Below are 9,548 nucleotides of genomic sequence, written 5' to 3' on the forward strand. Positions count from 1 at the left end.
GATCATCCTTGTTTTGTTTACTGTTTATAATATATGCATGATATGTTATAAATAATGAGTATGTGCGTTATTATTATGATAATAACAAAGTTGCATGAATCCGGCAAACATACGATCAAACATGGCGAGTTTTTTAAATAAAATTAATGACGAGACCTTTCAAAATTAAAAACCCTCATTTTGAATAAGATTCAAAATTAATATCATGCCCGAAAAGGGGAATTATAAATTTGTTTATAATTTCCATGTCTTCCATCGACAATGGGTGCTTGATGAACGCTACCCGTGCTCGGGGCTCGGCTCATATTATTGGGGGGCCCTGGGTGCCGGAAAGCTTTGACATCCATTGACATGGTGATGTGAACTAAGTAGAACTCCCATGATTTCGGCTCATATTATTGAGGGAACTCATGGCGACCGTCCATTAAGGTTCAACATCGATGGGTAAGGCTTGACACGTAAAGATGAACGATGTCATATTATTGGGTCCTAATCAAACGTGAGACAAAATTTTACGTAGAGGGTTGCATGGAGATGCAATTGGAAACTACCTTTTAGGAATTGTGATTGGCTGATATTATTTGGGATCATAATTCGCTCATTGGACCTTGCGTACCTACTGAGGAAAGGAGTTTCCCGTTTTCATTAGAGGGTAGTGAAAATGTCAAAATAGTGGGAGTGAAAAATTTATAAAGTAAAAGTCCATACTTTATATCTTACTAAATATTTTAAAATAGTCATTAACATTTATCTATTTACTTTTAGTACATTTTTGACAATGTCTTCGATTCGCAATCCGCTGTCTGCTATACTCGAAAAACACGTATTAACCGGACCTAATTACCTCACACCACTAAGCATGGACATGCCTACTTCATCACCTTTACCGATGACTTTTCGAGGTATGGGTTATGTGTATTTGATGAAATACAAGTCTGAAGCCTTTGAAAGGTTCAAAGAATTCAGAAGTGAAGTAGAGAAGCAATTGGGACGAAGCATCAAGACACTTCGATCGGATCGAGGTGGTGAGTACTTGAGTGCCGAGTTCCAAGAGTATCTTAGGGAGAATGGGATTCTCTTGCAGTGGACTCCGCCCGCTACACCATAGTTGAATGGTGTTTCGGAGCGTCGTAACCGGACTTTGATGGACATGGTTCGGTCTATGATGGGGTTCACGGAGTTGCCGCCATCCTTTTAGGGATATGCGCTTGAGACAGCGGCAATGTTGTTGAACAATGTCCATACAAAGGCAGTTGATAAGACACCAGATGAGATATGGATGGGTAAGCCACCCAAATATTCTTATCTTAGAATATGGGGGTGCCCTGCTTATGTGAAGCAGGTAGTGGGAGATAAATTGGATAGTCGATCCATTTTATGTTACTTTGTGGGATATCCAAAGAATTCGGTTGGATACTACTTCTATCATCCCTAAGAAACAAAGGTGTTTGTTTTCTAGGAATGCAACCTTTTTGGAAAAGGAATTTCTATTAGATAGAGAAAGCGAGATGATAGAACTCGAAAAGGTTCGAGAGACACCCACAATTGTAGAACCCACACCCGAAGAGCCGAGAGAGGAGATACAAGCTCCTAGAAGATCCGAGAGAGTCTCGAGACCACCTATGAGGTATGGTCTGCTTCTTGAAGTGGGCCATGATGAGCCTAACCATGGATGTGATCCAAGGACCTTCAAGGAAGCATTATCTGATGCCGATTCATCCAAGTGGCTTGAAGCGATGGAATCTGAGATGAATTTCATGCAATCGAACCAAGTGTGGAATCTCGTGGATCCACTTGAGGGAATTGTTCACATAGGGTGTAAATGGATTTACAAGAGGAAACTTGGGGTGGATGGGAAGGTATTGACCATCAAGACGCGATTGGTGGCAAAAGGATATACTCAAAGACAAGGAGTTGACTTTGAGGAAACCTTTTCTCCAGTTGCAATGTTCAAGTCCATAAGGATTTTGCTAGCCATAGCTGCATGGTATGACTATGAGATATGGCAGATGGATGTTAAGACAGCCTTTCTTAATGGGGATATTAAGGAAGAGATTTACATGTCTCAACCCGAAGGGTTTACATCTATCGGAAGTGGGCATATGGTATGCAAACTTCAAAGATCTATTTATGGTCTAAAGCAGGCATCTAGGAGTTGGAACCTCAGATTCGATAGTACAATCAAAGAGTTTGATTTTGCTAAGAATCCTGAGGAACCCTGTGTGTATAAGAAGGTCAGTGGGAGTGCTGTGACATTCCTGGTGTTGTATGTTGATGACATTCTACTCATTGGAAATGATGTAGGAATGTTGCAATCAACGAAGATATGGTTGGCGAGTAAACTCTCGATGCAGGACTTGAGTGAAGCATCTTTTGTATTGGGAATACAGATCTATAGAGATAGATAAAAAAGATTGCTTGGTCTCACCCAGTCCACATACATTGATACCATCGTGAAACGGTTCTCGATGGATGAGTCCAAGAGAAGACATCTACCAATGTGTCATGGCGTGTCTCTATCCAAGTCTATGTCTCCCAAGACTGATGCAGAGATAGCGGCGATGACAAGCATTCCTTATGCATCTGCAATTGGTTGCATCATGTATGAGATGATATCTACGCGTCCTGACGTGGCTTTCGCACTAAGTGTAGTGAGTAGATATCAATCGAACCCCGGTCTTCCACATTGGAAAGCTGTAAAAGACATCCTCAAGTATTTGAGAAGGACCAATAAATTGTTCTTGGTCTATGGGGGTGGAGAACTGAAATTGGAAGGCTATACCGACTCTAGTTTCCAAAGCGATATCGATGACTCGAAGTCAACCTCTGGATTCATATTCATGCTCAATGGTGCTGCTGTCTCTTGGAAGAGTTCCAAGCAAGACAGTACAGTGGATTCCACCACTGAGGCAGAATATATTGTTGCATCAGCTGCAGCAAAAGAGGCAGTTTGGATAAGGAATTTCGTCCAAGAGTTAGGCGTCATTCCTAATGGAGTTGCTCCTGTCCCGGTGTTTTGTGACTACACGGGAGCCATTGCTCAAGCAAAGGAGCAGAGGTCTCATCAGAAGTCCAAACACGTATTGAGAATGTACCACATCCTCAGAGAGATTGTGGAGAGGAGATGTCACTATTGACAAAGTCAGCTCCGCAGATAATGTTGCTGATCCACTAACTAAGCCTTTACCTGGACCAATGTTCGAGAAGCATCGCGAATCGATGGGTTTGAAGCATATGGGTAGTTGGCTCTAGTGCAAGTGGGAGATTGTTAGAGAAGGTGCTCGTCGAGCCAAGTGTTGGCCGAGGGCTCATGATTAAACTCTATGTATAAACAGTCTTTATTTTAATAATATTTGAATTTATCGTTTTGGCACTTCTTTATCTGTATACCCATGCTAGTTGCATAGATAAAACCCTTGAATATACAAATAGTAGAAAGAATATAAGATGCTCATATGATGAGTATCATGAAACACATATTTGTAATACTGTATATTCTAAACGGTTCCTAGTCGATTCAGCCGCCACTAAGAAGGATATAGGCCGCTCGAGTTCGAGACTAGTATCTGCGATGTGAGTACCATGTTTCATTGGTAGGAGACATTGTGATGTCCGAGCATGCAGATAGGTGCTCCTGGTAGAGTGCACTGAACAACCCTCCATAAAAAGACTTTCCAAGTGGTTCTCACTATCGAGTGGAAAAGTCCAAGTTTATGGTTGTACACCATTAGTCCTTATGACCCGGGACAACATTGAGACTCTATGTGCTAGAATTACACTTTGACTTGTTTACCGACTCACATGGGGTCATCAGGTGGCAAGGTTGGGTGTTCTGTCGAAACATATAGGAGTCGATGCATTGTAGTCGGGGATTCACCGCTTACCTTCGGGTATGGATATCCTATGTGTTCTCATGTGTATGTAGGTTGAAATCTCTGATCAGAGTATGGTGGTAATTATGAAAGGGGTTTCATAGATTACACCATCGATGCACTACGACATGACACATAGTATCGATTCATTGACAACTCTCGATAAACCAATGGTTGTCGAATCGGTCGGGATATATGAGTTGAAGGGACCATACTGTACGCTAACCATAATTGAATGGTTCTTGCAGGCACTATCATTTGATACCTAGGGAATCATGTAAGCGATGCTGCTAGGCGTTTAACATGATTGGTTGGGTACTATCAGACTTGAGTTCTGACGTTCTTGTTATCAAGGAGTTGATAAGTAAGAATGGAGCAATTGGGGTATGCTCATATAAGGACATGTTTAGTCCGAATCACATGGAGATGTGAACTCACGGCTAGTTGTATCAATGAACCATTGAGGGCCACACAAGTGCTAGCTTTCTAGATCCCGTTGAGAAGTAAAATAGTTCAAAGTGTTGAACGGCTTATAAATGAGTTTATAAGCGTGAGGAAAAATAGAAGTATGACCTTTATGAGAGAAATGTAACTTTTAATTTATGAATGTGTTCCTAAATTAAAAGTAGGCCAAGTGAATAATATATTTGAAAATTGTGATTTTCATAAACATTATTATGGACTAAATTAAATTAATTCAAGTGTTGAATTAATTAAACACTAGTTGGCCTAGTAGAGTCCAAATAATTAAATTAATTCAAGTGTTGAATTAATTAAATATTATTGGGCCTTGTAGAGCCCAATTTGAAATAATTATTTAACTAGTGGGCATGAGTAAAATCAAGTAAAGTCTAATTGGGCTCAAATATGTTTGAGACAATTTAAATAGACCATGGGCCTTGTAATTGTTACAAGCCCAAGTAGAATTGCATGCTTGGGAGGTGAAAGGTTGGGGAATACTTTTGATTAAAAAATTGGCATGGCATGCAACTTTTTGGATCAAATTTTCCCACAACCTAGACAACTCATCCTCCATCATTCATGTCATGTGTTGGCCGAAAATTTGTAGGTAACTCTCTCAAATTTTCTCTCATTTTTGTGTTCTTCAATTGTTGGAGAAGCAAGTCACTTCTCTCTGAAAAAGCCTTACATTTTCTAGTGCAAGTGTGAGGTGGATCTACAAAGTTGGTGGTGGGCCTAATTCTTGAAGGAAAGGAGGAGAGCTTGTAGATTGCCATCCCATTCAAGAGCTTTGTTGTTTGACAACAAAGTTGGAGCCATCATCAACCTCAAGAGGTTGATAGGTAACGATTTTCTCAACACCCTATGTATGATATTTGGTGTTTTATTGTATTTGCTACACAAAATAAGAGGTGGCCGAAATTTCTTGATGAAAAATCAAAATTTTTAACTTCCGTTGCGCTTCCGGTCACCGTAACCGATCCCCTTTCAGAACCTAAGCCAACAAGGATGTCTTTACAGCTAGCAGACAGATCTGTCAATTATCCACGGAGAGTTATTGAGGATGTGCTAGTGAAAGTGGACAAATTCATTTTTCTATCAGATTTCGTGGTGCTCGACATGGAGGAGGATATGGACATGCCTTTGATTTTGGAGAGACCGTTCCTTGCAACTGGAAAAGGCCCTAATTGATGTGCAAGAAGGGAAGTTGAGATTGGGAGTGGGAAAAGAGGAGATTACTTTTGACGTTTTTAATGCACGTAAGCACACACTGCATTCTAATAGTTGTTATAGAATTGATGCTTTTGATTCTCTTGTGTCTAACTATGTGCAGGATACTATTAGGGACCCTTTGGAAGCCACTCTCACTACTGAATTGAGAGAAGACGAATTGGATGCAGAGAAAGTCGAAATAGTGGCATAACTCAATACCAACCATCCATGGAAGAGGCCAAAAAAGATGAGATTAGAGGACTTGGGGGATCGAAGAGACTTGATCCGAAGTCAATCCTAAAGGAGCCACCAACTCTGGAGCTCAAGCCATTACCTCCACATCTGAAATACGTCTATCTAGGTGAGAATAATAAACTTCCTCTGATTATTTCTTCTTATTTGACAGATATGATGGAGGACAAACTGCTGAAAGTCTTGAAAGTGCACAAAAGTTCATTTGCATGAAAAGTGGCCGATATCAAAGGGATCAATCCATTAGTCTGTATGCACAAGATATTGATGGAAGACAAGTGCTCACCCCTTGTGCAACCTCAGAGAAAATTGAATCCAAAGATGCAAAAGGTAGTAAAAGCAGAAACTATCAAACTCCTTGATTCGGGGTATAATCAAATCGCTATTGCACCTGAGGACCAAGATAAAACCACTTTCAATTGTTCTTATGAAACTTTTGCGTTTCGCCGTATACCTTTTTGTCTTTGTAATGCCACTGCTACATTTCAGCGCTGCATGACTGCTATTGTAGAGGCCCGTATTTCGTATTTAAAATTTGCGGAATTATTAAAAAAATTTCTCTTTAAATAATTAACATGCAACATTCATGAAATAATCTTATAAAATAGGTTTAACTTAAAAGTAACATCGGAAGTAAATATTGTTTTACAAAACCACAACTTAAAAATAATTCAACAAGATAAAACTGAGTTTGAACATAAAATGTGAATAAACTGAAAACATGAGGTCCTCGGGTTCCTACTACTGCTGACCCAAGCTCGCTCACTAAAACCCCGCCCTCAGTCTCGACATCATCAGTACCTACAACAATCAAGTCTAGTGAGTCTAAAGACTCAGCATGCATATATCGTGAATAACTAGTAAATATATCATAAAATTTCGTTCAACGTAAAAATATCGTATCGTAAAGCGTAAGGGGGAAATCATGTGATGAGTAATTATAAATACGTGCATATCTGAAAATCATACGTAAAATCTTGCTCGATAGAGCTCTGTCATAACATATTATATCGTAATTTTTTGTAGAGATAATGTTTCTGCGCAAGTGGCCCATAACATAACATGCACGTCTGATCAGACTAAACCACAGTATATTGGGTGGTAGAGAACATCCCAGCCCTTGGACTGGATATCCGTATCCATACATAATCGTAAACCGGTCGTAATTCACTGGGTGAAGCAATCCCATAAGCGTAAGGTGGCCACAAGACATATCGCATATATCTCAAAAATAAACATTTTATATTTTCTGCACGTAATATAGTCATAACTCTGTTTTACCGAATGATTTGGATCGTTCCCAGGCTCGCTGAGACCTAATTCTAACATGAGAACATGTAAATAAACTTAACTTGACCAACACTTCATAATTGAACTAAAAACGAGACAATTACGCCCAACAAACTTAGTATTCAACCATGGATTCGTACCAACTCGAACCAACATTGCACCATCGTTTAACCATGATTAAAATACACCAAAAATACTAGAAAACATGACCCTAGGGCTGTAATACACGAAAATTGTGAACGGAGGCCAAAATCGTAAAACGCTCTTTCGAGCGTCACTTTGGCACATTGCACCGTAAATCCTCGTACGACTTCTTAACTTAACCAAATCACAAACGGCCAAAAACATGACCTTTCTAACTAATTGAGGTACTGTCCAGTCCAAGGCCATAGGCTAAAAGCCAACCACGAACTCAAACACCACCTCTGAACCGAAGACATGCTGCTGTCCAATGCGCGATGGCAGTAGCTTCACTTGCTGAGTTTGTTTACGAGACTAATGGTCATTGGGGCTTGAACCACTAACCAGAGCCTCTTCCCAACATCCTAAAGTGTGGCTTGAACCATGGCTAAGGGCCCTAGGCCAACCACAATCCAAGCAAACACCTAGGACAACCGAAACTTGAAACCGGGAACACCAAACAAAAATTATGTACGATGCGATGGTGTGGATCGCTTGCTGTCTTGTGTCGTTTCAGTGGCCATATGATCGACCATGGCTCAATCTAGACATCATGAGGTATTGTATGAACCATGGCTAAGGGATAAAAGCCAACCAAGATCCATCCAACACCCAAAATTCAAAACTCACTCACACAAAATCAGAAAAGAGAAACCGAGGGTCACTTGCATCTATTGTTTTAAAAACCGATGGGACCATGACTCAAGCCTTTAAAGGCCATCTTGGTCGCGTCCTAGACATGCTAAGGAGAGGTTCTAACCATGGTTACCGGCCTCTGATCAACCATGATTCGAACACCTGCCTTAGAGAACCAAGAATCGGAAAATAAAGACTCAACTCGAAACGATTGAAGACGTTGCTGTCAAGTCTTTTTGTCCAGTGTGCATGGGGCTTGAACTAATGGACCAACATGACTCCAACACATCCTAGTACATGCCTAGATGCATCCTTGAGCGCCTGGAACTGAGTCAATCCCTGAAATCACAAACACAACACAACCCGTGAAGCATGAAGGAAGCCGAAAAATCTGTGCAGAATTTTTTTGTGTAGTTGCTGTCAAAATTTCGGTTTTTTGCCCATAAATCAAGAACATATAATGGTTTAAAATATATATGACTTGATTGAAGGGAAAAGAAATCATATATACATGCCTGGAAATTGTTTTCGAAAGAAACAAATCAATATGACGAATACGGTGCGGCGGAGATGGAGTTTCTATCTTACTTTCTTTCTTGTTTCTCTTGGTGATGGGTCACGATTTCAGCAGCTGTTATGCTCTGAAATTCTCGAATGGATGGTGGGGGAGAGTGTTGAGGGAATGAAGGAGAAGGTTCCCAATTAAATGAGGAGGTAGAATGGCAATTCAATTCATTCCATCCTAGTTGCTAGTGAGATATGGAATGAGGTTGCTATCATGGGATTGAGGGAGATTTGAGGGAGGTGATTGCCGATTCTTCCTATCAAAACAGGCAAAGATATTGCTTAATTGTTAATTAGTGGGGAATTAAAATGAAGGAATTATATATGCCATGAAGGGTTAAGGAAAGGGATCAAAATGGAGGGTTTCCAAACATGATTAAATCCTATAAGGGGTGGCCGAAAATTTTTAAATAAATGCAGGTAAATGATTGCTTAATTATTGAATTTTAACTCCTTAAAGTTTTAAACACTTATTATGTATTTTAGTGAATTAATAACTTAATTTAGGATAATAATTTTTCTTGCATGCATGGCTAAGTCTTAAAATAAATTACTAACATGTTAAGTTACAATTTCTTAAATAAAATAGGTCTAGATTAATTTATCCCAATTGGTTACACATTTTAATTTAGGCTTTTAAATTAATTATTGGACATAAAAGAACTTATTTACAACTTAACTCCAATTAATTAAATAAATCATTAAACATTCTTTTGAATTAAAATAAATTATTCTTTGACTTAAATTAAATCTAGGAATATTTTCTTATTATTAAATTTTATCTCAAACTCCAACTCCGGTCCGACATCGCGTATTTAACTTAAAAGATAAAACTAAACTTCTACGATTTAAAAATAAATGATTATGACTTAACAATTTTAAAAATGAAATAAACTCTCATGCATCTATGAAAATCATTTTAATTTAAATAATAGTAATTATGCATGGCTTATACGTAGTCTGATTTATCGGGTTCTACAACTCTCCCCCCCTTAAAAGAAATTTCGTCCTCGAAATTAAAACTTACCGAATAACTTATCTGGCTCCGATTCCCATGTAGCTTCCTCCTTGTAATGATTA

This window comes from Primulina tabacum, chromosome 2 (genome assembly GCF_025594145.1).
Source record: "Primulina tabacum isolate GXHZ01 chromosome 2, ASM2559414v2, whole genome shotgun sequence".
NCBI lineage: Eukaryota > Viridiplantae > Streptophyta > Magnoliopsida > Lamiales > Gesneriaceae > Primulina > Primulina tabacum.